The sequence below is a fragment of the Lipotes vexillifer genome, unplaced genomic scaffold (genome assembly GCF_000442215.2).
Source record: "Lipotes vexillifer unplaced genomic scaffold, Lipotes_vexillifer_v1.1 scaffold359, whole genome shotgun sequence".
In the NCBI taxonomy this organism is placed as follows: Eukaryota; Metazoa; Chordata; class Mammalia; order Artiodactyla; family Lipotidae; genus Lipotes; species Lipotes vexillifer.
In genome coordinates this window covers 371795-394879 of record NW_006778638.1, presented here as the reverse complement: position 1 = coordinate 394879, position 23085 = coordinate 371795, and the positions used below count along the sequence as shown (strand labels likewise).

The window sequence follows — 23085 nt, the reverse complement described above, 5'->3', positions numbered from 1 at the left end:
AGTGGCCATGGCTCACGGGCCCAGCCGCTCCACGGCATGTGGGATCTTCCCAGACCAGTGCATGAACCCGTGTCCCCTGCATCGGCAGGCGGACTCTCAACCACTGCGCCACCAGGGAAGCCCAGAGATACTTATTATTGATTCAGGCTTACCAAAATGGAATGCTCTAAGCATCACTGAAAAATGGGTGGCTGTCAGAGTCACCTTCAGCTGCATGAGCAATTTGTTCAGGGTTCACATATGGTATACTTTTCAACATTAAAATGACTACCCACGGGGAAAATCCTCTGGGCTCACATATAATGATGTCAACTTAATAAACACGTTTTCCTAATGAATAATGAGGGATATCAAGTTGACTTGAACCACTCTGTAGGTGAGTAGCTATTATAGGCTTAAGCAATCAGCATTAAACTTATTAGTGACAATTAGTATGCACAGCTTACTCATCATATTCAATTAGCACCTTAATGTATTTGGATTATATTAAGTGAGAGGATGATCTTTTAGTATAATTAGGAAGTGAAGTGGGAAAAAAATCATCTGAGACTCTCACTAGAAGGACCCTGTTAATTTGCTGAAGTAAAACTTAAATAATTCTCATGAACCTCTAGATATTTGGTTGATTTCCCCAACAAGAGCTAGGACTATTTAATAGAACTGTTTGTAATGATGGAAATATTCTGATGTCGAAGATGGTAGCCACTAGCCACATGTAACTAGTGGGTACTTTAAATAAGGCTAGTGTTGAAGAACTAAATTTTTAATTTAATTTAATTTAGTTAATTTAAATAGCCACATGTAAACGGTATAGACTAAGTTCAAGTCTTTGGAGCTGCCAAATTAAATCACTTCTCATGTGTGAGGAGGAAGATAATTCTTTTTGGATAGCATTTTACACTTGTGTAATGTTTTAAAGTTCATAAAATTTTCACAATGACCCTGTGATTTAAGTATTATTTTAACTTTGCAGTTGATGCAATAAAAAAGGTAGACAACTTGTCCAAAGTCACCCAATCAATAAATGTATTTTTATTTTCAGTTTTATTATTAATTTCTAGTTTTATTGCATTGTGATCAGATAATGTTGCCTGTATTCCTTTAATAGTTTGGAATTAGTTATGATTTTCATTATAGCCTAATATGATGGCCATTTTTATGATGGTTCTGTATAAAAATAAGTTGTAGTTTTTATTTCAGGGAACAGAACTTGATCTATATTAATTAGTACTACTTTATTATGGCATTTAAGTCTTCTTTATTATTTCTTACTTTTTTCCTTCTTGATCTGTCAAAGACTAAGAGAGGTGAGTAAAATTCTACTACTTTGTGCTTTTCTTTATAATTCCTGTAGTTTTTGCTTTGTGAATATTGATGCTATATCTTTTGGTGCATTGCCAATCTTGACTTTAAAAAAAAAATCTTCACTGTGAATATGCTCTACTTTTAACATTATATAGTGACCTTTTGTCTCATTTAATGTTTTATGACATGGATTCAACACGACCTGACATGCAGGTTCCAACCTGTTCTTTTCCTCCCTTCTTTCTTCTTTCTTCCTTCTTTTCTCCCGTTTCCCCTCCCTTCCTTCATTCTCCTTCTCCTCCCCTCTCTTTACCTTCCTCCTTCCTCCCTCCCCTTTCCCCTGACTTCCTTCTCTTTCTGTATTTGCCTTTGTTCATGTTTTTCCTTTCTTTCCTTTCTTAAAGATGCAAGTTTAACCCATTTATATTTTTCTGACAGGTATATTGGAATCTTGTTCTTTGAAATTAATTATACTTTATGTTTTTGCTGTTTTCAAAAATCACATTTAGTTCATATTTTTAACTTTACTTCTACTGTATAATTCCTAAATAATGTGGTAGTTAAGAAGGTTTGCCTTTGTGTTCCAGTGGCTATTTTAGAACTATTAGGTTATATAATTTTCTTAATTATTTAATACATTAGACATTATCTTTTACTTTCTTGCTATAAACAATCATAAAACTAGTGTATTTCTTTTCTTTTATCCTTTCCTCCACCACCTTATTTTAGCTAATTTTTCGTTCTTAGTACTCTTCCGTACAATGATAAATATTTATGCTTTTGCTATTTTAGTTGAAGGCTTTAATGACATCTTTTGAATTCTAGCTGTTGTAGATGAATTTCATGGTAATATTTAGAACTTTAAAATATTTAATAGGAGTAAAACCATTTTTTCTCTTAAGGAAAATTATCGTCACACATAAAATCGATAAAACTGGAACTGTGGTTGAATGGGAGTGGCAAAGGGAGGCATTATGGGAGACCCAGAAACCTGCCCACTCTCCCCACCCCTGATGTTGCCCTTGAGTTATCCCTAAGGAACCCTGGGGCTCAAAAAGGTATAGTTATACAACCATCACTCAGAATGATACTAGTACGTTGAGAAAGCAGATTTATAAATTACTCTACTAGTACTTACTGCTAAAGGTAGCATCTGAATCTTTGTAAGTGGGATGTTTTATGTTCTTAAATTGCTTTCTAATTTTTATTTTAATATCTTGAGATGCTGGAAAATTGTAAAGAAAGGATTTATATAAGGTCAAATTTATATAATCACTCAAAGCATCAGACAATTGTTTGGAGAATTAAAAATAATTAATATACATATGCCTTTACAAGCTTTTCGGTTCAAGCTTTTGGAGATTAAAACAAGCAAACAAAACCCCCATGCAGATAGAGATCCTAATTGTCTAACCCAAAATTCTAATCTGGAAACTATATTAATTTGAAACATTTTTCCCCTCCGCACCATCCATCCATGGACTCATACATTTATTCACATTATTTCCCCTACTTATTTTATAGTTCTGTTAAAGAATTTTTAGTATTTGCCTAATATTTTATTGTAGGTGGAAATTCTTTCTAATGGTTAATGTTTAGTTAAACCAGAGTATTCCCAAGGGACCTAAATACTTGCAATCTAGGTTGATCTAGTTAAAGTGTTGAAATTAGTAACTAATATTTATTTATTTATTTTGCGGTACGCGGGCCTCTCACTGTTGTGGCCTCTCCCGTTGCGGAGCACAGGCTCCAGGAGGCACAGGCTCAGCGGCCGTGGCTCATAGGCCCAGCCGCTCCATGGCATGTGGGATCTTCCTGGACCGGGGCACGAACCCATGTCCCCTGCATCGGCAGGTGGACTCTCAACCACTGCGCCACCAGGGAAGCCCAGTATCTAATACTTATTGAGAGCTTGCCAAGAGCTAGTCCCTGGGCTAAGTTTTGTGCATATATTAAATCCTCACAGAAAACTTACAAGATATATCTGCATTTTATTCACAAAGAACTTGAGGCACAAAGAAATTAAGTAATTTAAACAAGGTTAAATTAGAAGGGCTATTCTTGTGAAATACACAAACTAGCTGATAAGACTTTGACTCATTTGTCCTGCTCTTTAGATGTAACCCTCTGTATACACACGTCATTCCTTTGTTCTCCATTTAGAACATACTGAGGTCTGCTTTTTAATTAAATGTCCCAACACATTGATTGCAAAACAGTGGCTATGAAGAAGACCAGAAGAATTATTCAGCTATAAGAAATTCTGAGAATTGGGGTGTATTGGGGTAGGTGCAGTTGAGAAGTTAGCTCCATTAGCTTAAAAGAAAATTTATTTCTTATAAAAAGGTGAAAGCATAACTGGCAAGCCTGACAGTATATTTAACATTTGATCAGCCTATTCCAATTTGAACATGTTTGACTATGTTTTCACAGTTTAGTTCCAGACATCTTTGGAAGTGTAACAGCCAAAGTTTGCATTTTCAGGATAGCCGTGTTGTCATAAGTCAGGAAGGACACAGAACTTTCATTCATGCGCTCAACCTCTTGTTGGCTTTCAGAATATTTTACAACTTTGCTAATTACAGACATCTGCATGACACTCAACACTCTATGACATAAATCACAGCAAGATCCTTTTTGACCCACCTCCTAGAGAAGTGGAACTAAAAACAAAAATAAACAAATGGGACCTAATGAAACTTAAAAGCTTTTACACAGCAAAAGAAACCATAAACAAGACCAAAAGACAACCCTCAGAATGGGAGAAAATATTTGCAAATGAAGAAACTGACAAAGGATTAATCTCCAAAATTTACAAGCAGCTCATGCAGCTCAATAACAAAAAAACAAACAACCCAATCCAAAAATGGGCAGAAGACCTAAACAGACATTTCTCCAAAGAAGATATACAGATTGCCAACAAACACATGAAAGAATGCTCAACATCATTAATCATTAGAGAAATGCAAATCAAAACTACAATGAGATATCATCTCACACCAGTCAGAATGGCAAAAATCATCCAAAAAGCTACAAACAATAAATGCTGGAGAGGGTGTGGAGAAAAAGGAACACTCTTGCACTGATGGTGGGAATGTGAATTGTTACAGCCACTATGGAGAACAGTATGGAGGTTCCTTAAAAAACTACAAATAGAACTACCATATGACCCAGCAATCCCACTACTGGGCATATACCCTGAGAAAACCATAATTCAAAAAGAGTCATGTACCAAAATGTTCATTGCAGCTCTATTTACAATAGCCAATAGATGGAAGCAACCTAAGTGTCCATCATTGGATGAATGGATAAAGAAGATGTGGCACATATATGCAATGGAATATTTCTCAGCCATAAAAAGAAAAGAAATTGAGTTATTTGTAGTGAGGTGGATGGACCTAGAGTCTGTCATACAGAGTGAAGTAAGTCAGGAAGAGAAAGACAAACTGTATGCCAACACATATATACGGAATCTAAGAAAAAAAATGTCATGAAGAACCTAGGGGTAAGACAGGAATAAAGACACAGACCTACTAGAGAATGGACTTGAGGATATGGGGAGGCAGAAGGGTAAGCTGTGGCAAAGTGAGAGAGTGGCACGGACATATATACACTACCAAACGTAAAATAGATAACTAGTGGGAAGCAGCTGCATAGCACAGGGAGATCAGCTCGGTGCTTTGTGACCACCTAGAGGGGTGGGATAGGGAGGGTGGGAGGGAGGGAGATGCAAGAGGGAAGAGATATGGGAACATATGTATATGTATAACTGATTCACTTTGTTATAAAGCAGAAACTAACACACCATTGTAAAGCAATTATACTCCAATAACGATGTTAAAATAATTGAGGTAATTTTATAGAACTCTAATGTTAAAAATACATTTAACTTTTCAAGTCTTTTTCTTGACTAGAATTTATAATATACTCTAGAGTTGTCACACCAATGCCAGAAATATTTGTGAGGAATTCGGGATGGAAAATTCTTTGCTGGTGACTCCATTTTCATGCTTTAAAAATTTTTTCTAAATATTTTCCAAATAAAGACCCAAACACAGAGAGTCTCTTGAAATTTGTTACCGAGAGTCAGAAAAAGTAATTATTCTTTATACTTCCCAGTCCTTAATGTATTTCTTTGATTCTCCAAGTGACACCTTAGGAATGTGGAAGGTTATAATTTAAATGGCAAAATACATTTTTTACTCCAAATGTATACCACACTCCACTGCCATTATGAATATCATCTGCAACACATATTTAGCAGTTTTGGGACAACTTTGGCCAGACTGATATTTGTCCTGAGACAGAAAAAGAATGTTTTGAACTAGTTTAACTTCATTGTAGGGTTGTGCTGATGAGCTCATTTAACTCAGAATCTACAAAAAATGTAATGACATCTCCTTTATGACTCTCAATGTTATAAAATATGTTTGAATCAATGTTTTATTGATCTTTCAAAATTTTCCTATTTTAGGTTTCAAGGTGCACGTAGCTCCCCATTGTCTGATAAAGTGACACCAACCTTTTTATATTTCTTCAAAGCTAAACCCATTATGTGTTTTGAGTTTTCTAAAATTTTCTTTAGGAATGAGAATATTCAGAATTCCCAACAAAGAAGACCCATGGAGAGAATGGGGGACCAGGAGAAGCATAAGTCTCCAAGGCTTCCCCAAGTTAGTTTGGTTGGTTTTGCTTGATAATTATGAATTTAAAAAATAGATTACTTTGACTAAGTTGTTTTTTTTTTTAGTCAGAACTGTCAACCCTCAGTTTTTTTTCATTCTGAAGCCTTATTTATTTTTTTGGCCCTGCAGTGTGGCTTGTGGGGTTAGTTCCCCAACCTGGACCCTCAGCAGTGAAAGCGTGGACTCCTATCCACTGGACCGCCAGGGAATTCCCCAGAATCCTTATTTTTAAGACATATAAAATTTGAGATATCAAAAAGCCAATTGACTGGAAAAGCATGATCAGAGGAGGTGAGAGAGCGAGATGAAGGGCAGGTGACCGTGCTGCTGACTTCACTCTGATCCAGCTGGGAATCCTGATAACCTAGGACAGAGAGAAGATCTGGGGAGTAACATAACAGCCCCCGGGACTTACCAGGTAAACTCCCACTATTTTCCATAGATAATTTTGGTATGTGTTTAGTCAGTCATATAGAACATTTTGCAAACGTAAGAGCCAATTGGATATCTTTCTCTCCTAAAATGTTTCCGTGTATGTGTATGTGTGTGTCTGCATTTGGGATGAAGGAATGAAATTAAACAAAAAGGAATATTATGGAATCCTATGTATATATTTTTTTCCCTTTTTTGACCAGATGAGGACTATTTGGGAAGAAGAGCCAGACCTATCTATTTAAATTTTATATACAAGTTTCCCAAAACATATTCATTTTCTAATTGGAAGTTTGTCCCTTTGACCAACATCTCCCCAGCTACCCCAGCCCAGTTAAATATTCCACTGTGTATATATACCACATCTTCTTTGTCCATTTATCCATTGACAGATGCTTAGTTTGTTTCCAAATCTCAGTTATTGTGAATATTGTTGCAAAAAACATGGGAATGCAAATATCTTTTCGATATCCTTTGGATATGTACCCCGAGGTGGGATTGCTGGATAATATGGCAGTTGTACTTTTAATTTTTTGAGGAAGCTCCATACTGTTTTCCATAGTGGCTTTACTAATTTACATTCCCATTGAGGGTGCACAAGCATTTCCTATTCTCCACATCTTCACCAACACTTGTTATCCTTTATCTTTTTGATGATAGCTATTCTAACAGGGACTACATGGAACTAAAAAGCCTCTGCATGGCAAAAGAAACAATAAACAGAATGAGAAGTTAAGTTACAGAATGGGAGAAATGTTTGCAAATCATATCTGATAATGGGTTAATATCCAAAATATATAAAGAACTCATACAACTCATTGACAACCCCTGTCCTTCCCCCAAACAATCCAGTTAAAAATGGGGCAAAGGAACTGAATAGATGTTTTTCCAAAGAAGACATACAAATGGCCAGCAGGTACATGAAAATATGCTCAATATCACTAATCATCAGGGAAATTGAAATTAAAACCATAATGAGATATCACCTCACACCTGTTAGAATGGCTAGCATAATTTTTTACTAATGCGCTAAGAGTTGACAGACATCTAAATAAATAGCAACAATATCTTAAGGATTATGGGTCTATTATCATTTTTTGTACAATCAGCATTGTTTACAAATTAAAGGATATCAACAGTTAAAAAGGTAAAATTAATTGAAGATGCTCACAACTCCTAAAAACAACACATTTTTATGTGTTCCCATCCAGTACTTGCCCACATTTTATATTTATTTTTTTACTTAGTATAATAGCATTTTCTATTTGTATTGTTCTATTATCATTTAATATTATATCACAAAACTAGCATATTTTCCAGGGTGTTACATAGCCTTTAAAATTATTATTTTTAATAACTACATAAGCGTTCACTGGTTTTTCAAAACCATTCTCTAATTGTTCATCCTTTAGATTGTTTCCAGTTTTTTAGTGAGTCTAAAAAATTTATGAAATAAAAACCTTCATACTTATAGCTCTTTTATGCTTTTAATGTAATTCTTAGGAAAAATTCCCAACAATGGGATCACTGAGTGATCGGATATGAACATTTTTATTTCTCTTGATAGGCATTGCCAAGTGGCTCTCCAAAAGCGTTGTACCAATTTATATTGCCATTAGTGATGAACGAGTTTGACCTTAACTACACCGGCATTAATTTGCCATTATCTTTATCTAGCTCTCTTGTTTTCTTCTGTAATCATAAGTGATAGACTTTAGGCCGTATTTGTCTTTGAAAAGCTCATGTATATCAATGACTTTTGAAGAAAATACAAACAACTCAAAAGAAATATAGCATGGAAGTTTTATCTTTAAATACATAAGTCTACCTTTATACAACAGGTCCTATGTAATTCCCCTTGATGTTGTCCCCTTCTCAAATTGTCTTCTTCAGAAGGAAGTTTATAGCTATAACTTAGCTTCCCCCCACCCCACTCCTGGGTATGGAGCTGTGCACTTATCCTTTATTATTATTTGCAGCTGTTTACCTAATACATGCTTTATTTGTTATTTGAAAAAGGTGGACAGAATTTGCTTAACTCTCCCTTTATTGAATTTGTACTAAGAGCATTAGTCTCCTGTTTAAAATTCAAGAAATGCTGGCTTGTATAGTGAAGAGTTGACCTTGCATATATGTGATTCCAGGAAGCAATATAATTAACTCATACATACTCCAAATAAAAATTAAATTATTGATTCTTGGAGACAAAGAATTCAGGTTTAAATAACTGACTAGTCTCTTCAAATTTCCAAGGGACACGAGGTCCTAATGAGGGAATACATTTAACTGTCCTCTTCTATATGGGAAATTTGACTTCCTTTTTTAACTTGTCACTTTAGGAGGGAATTGTGAGAGAGAAAGGGAACATCTCTTTAAGCATCTATATCAACCCAAATAAACTGTAAACCATTATTGTTACAGATGTCATAGCTGGATAATCCTAACATCTAACTTGTTGTGGCCATTTATTGTTGTTTAACAAATTACCCCAAAACTCAGTAGCGAAATCCAACCATAGATTCTATGTGTCAGTAATTTGGAGAAGGCACAATGAGACCAGCTTGTCTTTGCTGCATGATGTCTGAGGTCTCAGCTGGAATCTGGTATCATCAGAATGATCTTTTGGGCTTCCCTGGTGGCACAGTGGTTGAGAGTCCGCCTGCCGATGCAGGGGACACGAGTTCGTGCCCCGGTCTGGGAAGATCCCACATGCCGCGGAGCGGCTGGGCCTGTGAGCCATGGCCGCTGAGACTGCGTGTCCGGAGCCTGTGCTCTGCAACGGGAGGGGCCGCAACAGCGAGAGGCCCGCGTACCGGGGAAAAAAAAAAAAAAAAAAAAAAGCTCTTTCACCCACTTGTTTGATGGTAGGTGCTGGTTTTTGGCTGGCTCAGTCCCCAAGAGCTACCATCCAAGAAGAGAAGCCTTGTGGATGCATATCCTCTTGTTGACCTAGCCTTGAAGTCATATGACATCACATCCACTGCACTTTATTGGTCAAAGCGGGCACAAGCCTCATCTAGACTCAGGAGGATAAGAAACATAAATGACAACTCTTGGTGGAGAAGTGTCAAAGTCAATTTGGAAAGAACCAAAAGGGATGGGGGTGATGTTGTGGTCACTTAGGAAAACACAATCTGCTACATACGTGCTATGAAAAATAGATTTTACATATACTATTTTTTGCTGAGCCTTTTAAAATCTCAGTTTGGAAAAAGTTTTATATCCAGGAATGGCAAAGCAATTCCTATTGCCCCAACCTTCCTACAGGTAACAGTTATAAAAGTTAAATAGTTAAAAGTAAAAAAAAGCAACCATTTCAAGAAGGGAATGACACTGGTTGGCCCTTTGCCTGAGTGCAGACTCCTGTTATCACCATGCAGGATGACTGACACTCTGATAGAAATATGTGGTCTTACTGGCTTGAAAAACCAGAGGGTAGGATTTGTATTGACCACAGCAGATAGAGTGGGGATTTCAACCCCAAAATGAGCAGAGCTGGAGAGCTAAAGACCTACATTCTGCATATGAACCCTTTTCTGATCTCTGGCTCACCTCTGAACTATGCATGTGGCTGCCAAGCAACCCAGCTAAGGCTAAAAAACCTAAACAAAGATTTCAGCTTCCACCCTTTAAAGGAAAGATAAATTTGGGGGTTTTAGTCCAATTAAGCTATCTGCTAAAACAGATAAACCAACCAACAAACCATTATTATTATTTTTATTTTATTTTATTCTATTTTTTTCTGCGAAAAGTAACAGAGTCCAGAAAATCCATAGGTCTGGGTTTCATACCTTTTGAAATGAAGACACATACCTCTGAAGTTCGGTTGATCTTAAGGCCAAATCTCAGTATGCTTCAGGAATCAGGTACGGAGAATGACTAAAGAGGAAATAGAATTGCAAAATTTGCTGATATATTTTATCCATAATGTATGTGGAAGTGGATTCTAAGGGAGTTAGACCAAGGAGCATGGAAATAACACTAGAAAATCTGGGCCAAATGCATTGATATGGGTGCAGTTACTGAACATTCTGGATTTAATGTGCTAGCTCATGGAGTTGGTGGTGACTCTAACAAATTATTTGGTTGGTTAACCAAACCTTGAAGTCAGTAGTGGCCTCTTTTAATGAGGCTGAGATCCAGTGCTTGTGTGGCATAATGTGGAGAAAGAATTAACAGGCCCAGAATTCAATCCCTTCATTGGGGAAGATATTGATGCATACACTGAGGGGACCACCTGCATCCTTGAAAAGGTCTGGGGTTGCTCTCCTTTGTAGCCAGGTATGACCGTGGCTAACACCACTCTTTATATGAGTTCCCTGATTTTAACAGAGATAATGGGATGCCAGAGTATCAGAGGCCAAGTGGCCAACTGACAAGGACAAAGTAGGCACATTTACTAGAAAGGCCAGTAGGGACATAATAGTAATCCGAACACTTTGGTCCATAGGGACCACTGACGGTAGCTAATTGATCACAGTGTCCCTAGGAATAAAATAGATGGGAAGCCTGTAAGAACACTGCTTGAAACTAAGCATGTTCATAGTCCCAGAGTATCTTGGGTTTATTGAAGGAAAAGGGAAGATCAGTTATCCTTGAAGGGAAGGTCAAGTTCACCTGAGGAAGAACCCTGCAGTATTGTCATAAGTATATACTGTGAATCTGTCTTCAAGCCTGCATAAATTTATCAGAGTGAAAGTGCACTAGGGAAAAATACCCAGACCTTTGGGAATTATTAAATACTACTTCTGGATTGTTGCTAATTCCGATGACCCAAAATACCATGGTGGCGGTGGTCAGGTGATATACATGGATGTACCTCACAACACAGATGTGACTCACAGAGTACCCAGTTAGTTCACAGGCACACTGTGTTGTTTCACTAGTATCTCAATGTATAATTGGATTAGAAATACTTGGCATCTGGAAGAATCCCCACACTTGCCTTGGAGCCATGGGGTAAGAGCCATTATGGTGAGAGGGGCAAATGGAAACTTCTGAATTTTTCTGCTCCTTACCAAGATGGTAAACCAGTAGCAATGTCACATCTCTAGGGGGATTTTCAGATATTAGTGACACTATCAAAGACTTAAAAAATGAGAGGTGGTGATATGTATCATATCATATCATTCCTCAACTTGCCTGCTTGACCTATGCAGAGGTTGAATGGATTTTGGAGAATGGCTGTGGATCCTTGTAAACCTTACCAGGTAGAGATCTGCAGTATGTAGTATTTTTACTGAAGAAAATTAGCATATCTCCTGGCACTTGATATGCAGTTATGACCTGGTCAAGACTTTTTTCTCTGTATCTTAAGGACCACCAGAAGCTGTTTGCTTTTACCTGGCAGAGACAACAATATACCATCACCAAGTTGCCTGCCTGTGTCAACCCTCCTGCTTTCTCTGCCACAATAGGGTCTCCAGAGGCCATGATTGCACTGATATTTGACAAAATGTTATAATGATCCACTACATTGAGGACATTATGCTGACTGAATATAATATGCACAGAGTAATGGGTATTTTTCATGCCTGAGTAAGACCTATGTGAACCAGAGGGTGGGAGATAAGCCCCACAAAATTTCAGAAGACTGCCATCTTAGTGAAGTTTTTAGAAACCCAGTGGCCAGGAGTGTGTTGTGACATCTCCTCTAAGGTGGAGGACAAGTTGCTGTACCTTGCACTACCTGTAAAGAAAAAAAAAAAGGCATATTTGGTAAGCCTCTTTCTTTTTCAATTTAAGTTTTAGATTTACAGAAAACATGAGCAGATAGAACAGAGAATTCTCCAATACTCCCTGCCCCTCCATCCCCACATCTTGTTCTCCTTGTTATTAATGACTTGCATTAGTGTGGTACACTTGCTACAGTTAACGAACCAATCTCGATACATTATTATTAACTAACATCCATCATTTATTCAAATTTCCTTAGTATTAACCTAATGTCCTTTTTCTGTTTCAGGATCAGTATAACACATTACATTTCATTGTTATATGTCCTCAGGCTTCTCTTGATTGTGATAGTTTCTCATATTTTCTTTGTTTCCAATGACTTTAACAATTATGTCGAGTACTGTTTAGATATTTTGCATTATATCCCTTAATTGGGATTTGTCTGATAATTTTCTCATAATTAGACTGGGGCTATGGATTTTGGAGAGGAAAACCGCACAGGTAAAATGCCATTCTCATCACATCATATCAAGGATCTACACTATCAACATGACTTATTGCTGTTGCTGTTGACCTTGATCACCTGGCTGAGTTATTGTTGTCAGATTTCTCCACTGTAAAGTTCCTCCTATTGCTTTCCTGTTTGTACTCCTCGAAATGAAGTTGCTGTACACAGCATCCTACTTGAGGATGAAATATCTACATAAATTATTTGGAATCCTTCTACAGAGGAAATTTGTTTATTCTCCCCCACTGATTTTTGTGTGTGTGTGTGTGTGCTCAGGCTTTCTCTAGCTGCGGTGAGCGGGGGCTACTCTCCGTTGCGGTGGCTTCTCTTGTTGCGGAGCACAGGCTCTAGGTGCGTGGGCTTCAGTAGTTGTGGCACATGGGCTCAGTAGTTGTAGATCGTGGGCTCTAGAGCGCAGGCTCAGTAGTTGTGGCACACGGGTTTAGTTGTTCTGCGGCATGCGGGATCTTCCCGGACCGGGGCTCGAACCCGTGTCCCCTGAATTGGCAGGCAGATTCTTAACCACTGCGCCACCAGGGAAGTCCCTCCCCCCACTGATTCTTAAATTGATTAATTAAATAATTTCACTGTGGACTTATAGCTATTTATTCTGTACTATGGGTTGTAAGCCAATTCTATTTCATTGATCTTGATGCTTAGATTTTTCCATTTTTGGGCCCTGGGAGTTCTTTCCTTTGGGTCCTTTGTTCCTTTGACATTCCGTCATCATTGTGCTTTGTTTGAGTACAGTACCTCCTTACATTCTGGCATTACAAGATGCTCCGTATTTATTTTGTGTTTAATTTTGCTTAAATCAGTACTTTTGACGATGTGACTGCCTAATACCTATTAATATTTTAGTTAAAACTTATAGCTAACACTTAATATGTGCTAAGTGCTTTGTTGCATGCTGGGTGTAATGCTATCTATTTTTATCTATAAGCAGGTAATGATCATCTTGATTATCACTCACATTTTTAAGCTCCTTTGCTTTTTACAAAGCTCCCCCCCACCATACATTAGCTCATTTTTTAACCTCACAAAATTTTTCTATGATAGATATGGTAGGAATTAATTATATCTGTTTCACAGATGAAGAATCTGATCTAGACTTTTAATAGATTTTTTTTAAAGGAGAAATGAAACTCTAGTTTATTTTAGTGAGTGAAGCCTCTTCTGAATGCATGCAGCCATTTGTTCAGATTCCCTCTTAATCAATTTTACAGAAAGTTTTCCTGATTAATGCAACATTGTGAGCACAATGAATTTACGTTTTGTTCTCTTACAGATTTATTCTTCATTCCCCTTCTCATTCCGAGCCATGAAAATAATAGAAAGATTTAGTTACATAAAGCCTTGGCTTATTTCAGTTTACTTCAGAATATGATGATGTAAATTGGAGAAAACTCTATGGAATATATTATGATTGCTCCTTTTTTAAGCATAAAATTTTCTAAGAAGTGAAATAAAATTCCAGTATCACAATAAGTAAAATATTTGATGTAAACTAAGAATGTCAATAAACTTGTGAGTTATGGCCCCAAATATGTTTTGACAAACACAATTGTGTAGAGACTTTAAAGATTTTAGTACAGTTCTTGTCTTGTAAAATATGAATGCATCACTTTATGGTGAACTTATGATGTTGCAATGATCTCCTTTCAAATGTCTTACTTTGGAAGGAGCTTGACTTAATTTTTTGTCTCTTTTTTTTTGGATATAAATCCTATAACTTCATGCATAGCTCATATGTTTTCTTATAGGACTCTGTTTGATGGACTTTGAAATTACAGTTCATGATCTTCCTTTTACTCAGAGGCAAACCCTTTCTTTACTCTGCACTGCACTCTAGTGTTTGCTTGTTGGCGTCCAGTGAGAGTGCTGAGGTGTGAGTTTTACTACAGTGACCTGTACAATGAATAGCTTCAGAGAAGCGTTAGGGAATATTCTGGGAAGAGTGCATAGCTGAACTCTATAGGCTCTAGCTGAGCTGTCCCACTGAGCTATAAATAAAAGATGACCACATTTAGACACTTTAATTGAACTGCTTTTGGCTTTCTCCAGGTTTTATGAGAAAAGGGCCTTACTATACTCAGAAGTAAAAACTATGCTGTCACCATGTTCAGAATGCTGAAACTGAGTTTTATCTCAAGTGGAAATACTTTGAAATACATTTAAGATTGGTTTGTTTGTCGCTTCAAATAGTTTTCCAGAACCACTATCTTTTGGAGACTCCATTCATTTTTCCTGCTAGTTTTTGACCTGATTTAAGGGGAATGGCAATATATGGAAATCTACCCTTCCATTATCACTGCTTATCTTTGGAGCATCATGGATATGTGCCAAGTGGTTCTTCATAGGGACACACCTTTTGGAATAAAGCTGAAACCTTATGCTAGAAACAATTTTCTACTGAAGAATCTGTGACATGTTTGTAGGAACAAACCTGGACAAACCATAAATGTGATAGGTAAAAAGCAAGAGTCAGATTTGCAGACCAGGTTTATCAACACAATGAACTGGGTGATTTCTTGACATAGGACAAACTCATTTACTGTTTGTCCAGGAAGCAATCTGACATTTTCCCAGGGATCTTATGTGCATTTTAAAAGATTTAAGTAATATATGGCCAGAGCATTCAGTGTCGGTAGTTGCAGAAGATTAATCAGTTTTGGAGGCAGCATCTAATCTATTCAAGGGATTTAATTCATCAAAATTTATTGATCTCCAACTATGTGCCATACTATGCCTTCCATGAGGTAGAGGATACGAATAATCTGTTTTCAAAGGACCCAGAGTCTTTTCATAAAAAATATTTAAATAATAATTCAAGGGAGATTATTAGTATAATAGTAATCAAAGTAAATCTATCAGAAGAGGTACTATTTCCAACTAGGAATCAAAATGGCTTCACGGAGGAGAGAAAGTGTTGTTTATAAAGTTCCAGCTTTACGTAGTCCACATAACAATGGTATGATCCCCATTTTACATGAAAGAAAATGAACCTAGAAAAGTTAAGTACTTGCCTAGTATCATAAAATTATGCCAGATATTTAAAAGGGAGTTGAGGCTAAATAACGAGGACAAACAGGTGCATTGTACTTTTCTCTCTGCCATGTGTGTTTAAAATTATACATAATTATACATATACACTGTTGGTAAGAATAATTCCAATACCTCTTTCTCTTTTCAACTAACCATTATCAGGGTCCAAAAATAGAGATGGCAAACCAACCTATAAAATTGTTATTATTATATCCCTTTTACATATGAGAAAATGGGGGCTTAAAATGTGTTAAGTGACTTGCTTGGTATTAAGCAAACAAATGGTGGATCCAGAATTTGTATGTGGGTCATTTTTAACCTCTTTATTATGGATATATATATTTTTTGCTTTTCTTTTTTAAAAGGTTGTGTTATAAACACTTAACATGAGATCTACCCTGTTAACAAATTTTTAAGTTCATAATACAGTATTGTTAACTATGGGTGCAATGTTGTACAGCAGGTGTCTAGAACTTTTGTATCTTGCTTAACTGAAATTTTATGCCTGTTGATGATCAATTCCCCACTGCCCCCTCTCTGCAGTCCCTGGTCACCACCATTCCACTTTGATTCCAGGAATTTGACAATTTTAGAGACCTCATATGAGGGGGATCATGCATGTCCTTCTGTTACTAGCTTGTTTCAATTAGCACGATGTCCTCCAGTTTCATCCATATTGTTGCATATAGCAGGATTTCCTTCTCCTTTAAGGTTGAATAATATTCCAATGTATGTATATGCCACATTTTCTTTATTCATTTATCCATAGATAGACCTTTAGGTTATTTCCACATTTTGGCTATTATGAATAATGCTGCAATGAACATGGGGGCGCATATATATCTTTGAGATCTTGATTTTAATTATTTTGGTTAAATCCCAGAAATGGGATTGCTGGATCATATGGTAGTTTTATTTTTAAATTTTTTTGAGGAAACTTCATACTGTTTTCCATAGCAGCTGCATCATTTTACATTCCCACCAGTAGTGTATTGTGGGTAATTTTAGCACTCATTGAAGACTGAAAAGTACAGTGCATCTGCATGTACCCATTATTCAGCCCCAACACTCGTTAGCTCACAGCCACACTTGCATTTAATCAAACTTCCTTTACGTCTTTGCCTACCGAATTGTTTTGAAGCAAATCCCGTACATAATATTTAACGCATAAATATTTGAGTATGTGTCTCTGAAAGAAAAAACTCTTGTTAATGAACCCAGTCATGGTGCCATTTTCATACATAAGAAAACCTAGTCATGTCTTACATCATCAAATATCTAGTCAGTATTTTCTCATACATGTTTTATTTTATTTTTGTTTGTTTATAGATAATATGTTGCTGGTTTGTTCTAATTGGGATTCCAACAGGGTGCACCACTGCATTCTGTTGGTACGTCTCATGGATATTTTAATTTCATAGGCTACCTTAACTTACATTTAAAAAATTTTGAAATTGATCTGTTGAAAAAATTGAGTAATTTGTCTTGTGAACTTTCCTGCTTTCTGGATATCGCTGATTGTACTTTCATTTTTTTTTTTTTTTTCAGTACACGGGCCCCTCACTGTTGGGGTCTCTCCCGTTGCGGAGCACAGGCTCCGGACCCGCAGGCTCAGAGGCCATGGCTCATGAGCCCAGCCGCTCCACAGCATGTGGGCTCTTCCCGGACCGGGGCACGAACCCGTGTCCCCTGCATCGGCAGGCGGACTCTCAACCACTGCACCACCAGGGAAGCCCTGTATTCTCATTTTTTAAAGAAAACCCGTTCCTCTATTCCCCGTGTATTTCCTGTACTGGTGGTTAGATCAAGAGGCTGGATCCATATTAAGGTTACATTTTTGGCAAGACTACTTCATAAATGGTGTTCTAAACTTCCATCAAGAGAGGCTTAATGTCCAGTTGTCTACTGCTGTGGCGTTAGGTGCCACTGAGGGTCATTCCCCAGATCCAGAGTTTACTTTGGGGTTTGCAAAATGGTAATATTCCAATTATGTAATTACATCTTTATATGTTAGTTGGAATACTTCCATAGACAGAACTTTTTCTCATCAACTTTTGAATACCCTGAGGTATAGTTTTTACTATAAAAACAAGTAATCTGTATGATTCTTTCCCTTTATTTATCAGTTTTTAGAACAAGGAGTTGGTTTCCTAGCATCCTCCAAAGGTGATCTTTTTTTAAAACACGATCATTGGAATTCCTGGATTTTTAACATATTTTATTGATTTCAACCCACTGATGTTTTTACTCTTATTGGTGCTGAGGATGACTCATCTTTGTGCAGTGGGAGCCACTTCAAGATGTTTCATACGTCCTTTTGACACTATTCCAATAATTTTTGATAACTTCCTTGCTTTCTGGAATGACAAAATACTAAGATTCATCTTGTAAATTGCCTGCCCCTGACTTTTATATCTGTCTCCTTTACATGTTACCTCTCATCACATGTAAGTAATAATTTTATTTAAATATAGCTTAATCTCCCATTGTATGTGCATGTATACACACACACATATACACGCACAGACTCCCTTTTTCAGATAAATGGGAATACAATATATAGTATACATGTTGCTTATACTACTTGTTGTTTTCATTTAACAATATATCCTGGAGATCACATATTAGAAAGCACTGTTTTTTTTTTTTTTTTTAACCAGCTATATGGAGCTCCATAGTAAGTATCTCAAAGTTAATTCAATTCATCATGTATTAATGGACATTTAGGTTACTTCTGGTTTTTACCTTTTTAAATCATGCAGTAAATATCCATGTGTATACATATTTTCATGTTTATCTTTTAGATAGATTCCTAGAGAAGGGGAAAACATAAAAACATATGTAAAATCAATAAATAATGCCAAATTGCCCTCCATTGGGTTCATAACATTTTGCATTCTTTTTAGAAACACATATGTGCCTGTTTCCTCTTAGTCTTACCAATTAAATATGTGATCACACTCTTGATTTTTTGTCAGTGTGATAAATAAGATATATCTGTGTAATATTAATTTGTATTTCTCTTATTATAAACTATTTTTTTAATTATGAGACATATAGAGTCCTAAACGTATGAGAAACTGCATTGCCTGTATTGCCTTTTCTACTCACGTCTCTAGCCTGTTTTTCTTTTTTTTTTTTAACATCTTTATTGGAGTATAATTGCTTTACAATGGTGTGTTAGTTTCTGCTTTATAACAAAGCGAATCAGCTATACATATACATATATCCCCATATCTCCCTCCTCTTGCGTCTCCCTCCCTATCCCACCCCTCTAGGTGGTCACAAAGCACTGAGCTGATCTCCTTGTGCTATGCGGCTGCTTCCCACTAGCTATCTATTTTACATTTGGTAGTGTATATATGTCCATGCCACTCTCTCACTTCATCCCAGCTTACCCTTCCCCCTCTCTGTGTCCTAAAGTCCATTCTCTACATCTGCATCTTTATTCCTGTCTTGCCCCTAGGTTCTTCAGAACTTTTTTTTTTTTTTAGATTCCATATATATGTGTTAGCGTACGGTATTTGTTTTTCTCTTTCTGACTTCATTCTGTATGACAGACTCTAGGTCCATCCACCTCACTACAGATAACTCAATTTCGTTTTTTTTTTATGGCTGAGTAATATCCCATTGTATATATGTGCCACATCTTCTTTATCCATTCATCTGTTGATGGACACAGGTTGCTTCCATGTCCTGTCTAGCCTGTTTTTTAAATAGCATTGTTGTTATTTTAATTTTGCTTATGAAATTGTATTTGCCATGCTTTTTTTTTTTTTTGGCTGTGCCACCATGCAGCATGCGGGATCTTAGTTCCTCTACCAGGGGTCGAACCCTTGCCCCCCGCAGTGCAGAGTCCTAGCCACTGGACCACCAGGGAAGTCCCTGCCATGCACGTTTAATCTTTATATAGTCAAATTTATTAATGATTTTCCCTACTGCTTCAATATTTTGAGCGGGAAGAGAATTTTCCTCGCCTCTCAGTTATAAAGATATTCAGAAATGTTTGTACTTGTGTAATTTCATTTTTTATATTTTAATTTCTAATTCCTTTAGAATTTTCACTGATTTCTGGTGTCAGAAATGAATTCAATTTCTATTATTTTCATGTACTTATCCACTTATCCCAGCACCATTTATTAAAGTGCCTATATTTCTCACTTGATTTGTGACTTCACCTTTGTTGAATACTACCAGCAATTGCATATATTTCTGGATTCTCTATTCTTTCTTATTGACCTGCCTGGCTACTCATATGCCAGCATCACACTGTGTTGATTATAGAGACCTTAGGATATGCTTATATATCCAATTGGGCCAGCAATCCCCTTGCCTCACTGTTGCTCTTCTTTTTCAAGTGAATGTAGGTCTTTGAACACCAAATTCAATTCCTTCAGTAAGATGTCACAAAAACAGAATGTTTAGACTCTTTTAAATAGGAAAATAAGAAAGTAGACCTGTGAAAGAATTTGATGGCAAAAATGGGTCAAGAATAATTTTGTTTTTGGTATTTGTTTTAATTAAAAGACTAAGAAGAACCAAGCCTACTGAGTCCACTTAGCTTTTTTTGTTTTCTATAGATCCCCTTAGAGAAGTGATGTATTATCCTGATTTAGCAATCAAAATTTCCATCGTGTAGATCCCTTGATTAGGTCTGATTGTGTTTGAAAACACTAGAAGAATTAAGATTTATTAATGATAACACCCTTCTGACACCTGGCAGTAAAGTCCTGGATATCTGTGTAAGATCCAAAGCATGGTGATGTGGTTGCTATGTTGGAATATATTGGAGAGTGTGTGTATGTGTGTGTGTGTGTGTGTGTGTGTGTGTGTGTGTGTGTACACATTCTTCACCACTATTCACTAGAATACAGTGAGGTTTAACGTTCATGTTGTCAGTCTCAAAAATTCCAAGATATTTCTTAACATGGTAATCTGAGGGGAGAAAACAATAATTATAATGTGTGGAGATCCTAACGTCTGACAGTTGTAGCTGCAAATAATTTTACTAAGGAACTATTTGAGCAAAATGTTGGGTTTTCAGGTTGAGCATTATTGTCATAAGTGATCCTGTTTTTAAAAGCTTGATTGTGGGCGGCAGGTGGCCATTGGGCTCAGTTGGAGGATGGCTGCGGCTGTGGCGGGTGGATCCCTGGGCCAGTCCCCTGGCCCTGCAGTCTGGGCCACGTCGCAGCCACTGTGGAGGTGAGGGGACTCGCGGCGCCGCCAGGCCGTACTCTTCTTCCTCAACAACATCTCCCTGGATGGGCTGCCCTCGAGTTTCTGGAAGACACAGTGGGATGTGCCTCCCTTCAAAGAACCAAACATACATCTGGATCCCCAAGACACAAAGGCCCAAAGAAGACTCACTTCATCAATAATATGAGGCAGTACGACACCAGGAACAGCAGGATCATGCTCATCTGAGCCAAGCAGTCCCTGTGTGCAGCCTTCTCTGTCTTGCCCTGTGGAGAAGGCCTGTGCATCAGTGACATGAGGGTGGACAGCCAGAGGCAGAGGCATCCATCTGGCGACGTTTCCATATCTTCTGAGATGGTCTTCCAGTTGGAAGACGTTGAGCTGGGGGCGGATGGAAAGGTTGTGTCTTACCAAGATCCTGTACCCCACCAACACCCTAGTCACGCTCAAGCTGGCACACTGCCTCAGCCCCGACCCAGAGTGCCCTGTGCTCTGCTGGGGTCCAGATGAAAACCTGTCCTGCTCAGGGTGGCTCTAGCTGGCTCAGAACTAGGGGCCGATGTGGGGGATTCCCTGGAGTAAAATCCCAACCTCCTGGATGACCCTCAGTGACCCTGCGGCAAGCACAAGTACGTCCTCATCTTCGCATCCTACATGACCGCAGTGATAGAGTATGTGAAGCTCTCCCACCTCAAGAAGGACACGAAGGAGACCTTATGGGAGAAGTTCCCGCACATCAAGCTGATGCTGAGCAAGATTAGGAGTTTAAAATGAGAGATGCAGAACTTGTCCCAGGAGTGTGTTTTGGAGCCTGTGACAGTGCCGATGGCCTATGTGTACTTTGTCCTGCAGGGCAAACACAACAAGCAGAACTGCAAGCTGCTGAAGAAACAGCAGATGAAGGAGCAAGGTAAAAGCCCACCAAACCAAACAAATGAAGAGGAAATAGGCAGTCTACCTGCAAAAGAATGATAGAAAAGATGATCCAAAATAATCTTGGATATAGAATGGAGAAAAATACAAGAAACATTCAAAAAGGACCTAAAAGAACTAAAGAGCAAACAAACAATGATGAACAACACAATAAATGAAATTTAAAATTCTGTAGAAGGAATAAATAGCAGAATAACTGAGGCAGAAGAACGGGTAAGTGACCTGGAAGATAAATAGTGGTAATAATTACCACAGAGCAGAATAAAGAAAAAAGAATGAAAATAATTGAGGACAATCTCAGAGACATCTGGGACAACATTAAATGCACCAACATTCGAATTATAGGGGTCCCAGAAGAAGAAGAGAAAAAGAAAGGGATGGAGAAAATATTTGAAGAGATTATAGTTGAAAACTTCCCTAATATGAGAAAGGAAATAGTTAACTCCACGAAGCACAGAGAGTTCCATACAGGATAAATCCAAGGAGAGACATGCCAAGACACATATTAATCAAACTATCAAAAATTAGATACAAAGAAAAAATATTAAAAGCTGCAAGGGAAAAACAACAAATAACATACAAGGGAATCCCCATAAGGTTAACAGCTGATCTTTCAGCAGAAACTCTGCAAGCCAGAAGGGAGTGGCAGGACATATTTAAAGGGATGAAGGGGAAAAAACTAAAACCAAGATTACTGTACCCAGCAAGGATCTCATTCAGATTTGACAGAGAAATTAAAACTTTACAGACAAGCAAAAGCTGAGACAATTCAGCACCACCAAACCAGCTTTACAACAAGTGCTAAAGGAACTTCTCTAAGTAGGAAAAATACAAGAGAAGGAAAAGACCTACAATAACAAACCCAAAACAATTAAGAAAATGGTAAAAGGAACATACATATTGATAACTACCTTAAATGTAAATGGATTAAATGCTCCAACAAAAAGACATAGACTGGCTAAATGGATACAAAGACAAGACCTGTATATATGCTGTCTACAAGAGACCCACTTCAGACCTAGGTACATATACAGACTGAAAGTGATAGGATAGAAAAATATATTCCATGCAAGTGGAAATCAGAAGAAAGCTGGAGTAGCAATTCTCATATCAGACAAAATAGACTTTAAAATAAAGACTATTACAAGAGACAAAGAAGGACACTACATAATGATCAAGGGATCAATCTAAGAAGAAGATATAAGAGCACCTCAATACATAACACAAATGCTAACACCTATAAAAGGGAAAATTCACAGTAACACAATCATAGTAGAGGACTTTAAACCCCACTCGCACCAA

General features: G+C 37.4%; 1 pseudogene; it reads left to right on the top strand.

Annotated features, from left to right (window-relative positions):
- Nucleotides 1-12571: 12571 nt before the first annotated feature.
- LOC103075149 (CDK5 and ABL1 enzyme substrate 2-like) overlaps nt 12572-23085 on the top strand; it is a 77294-nt pseudogene continuing 66780 nt past the window's right edge.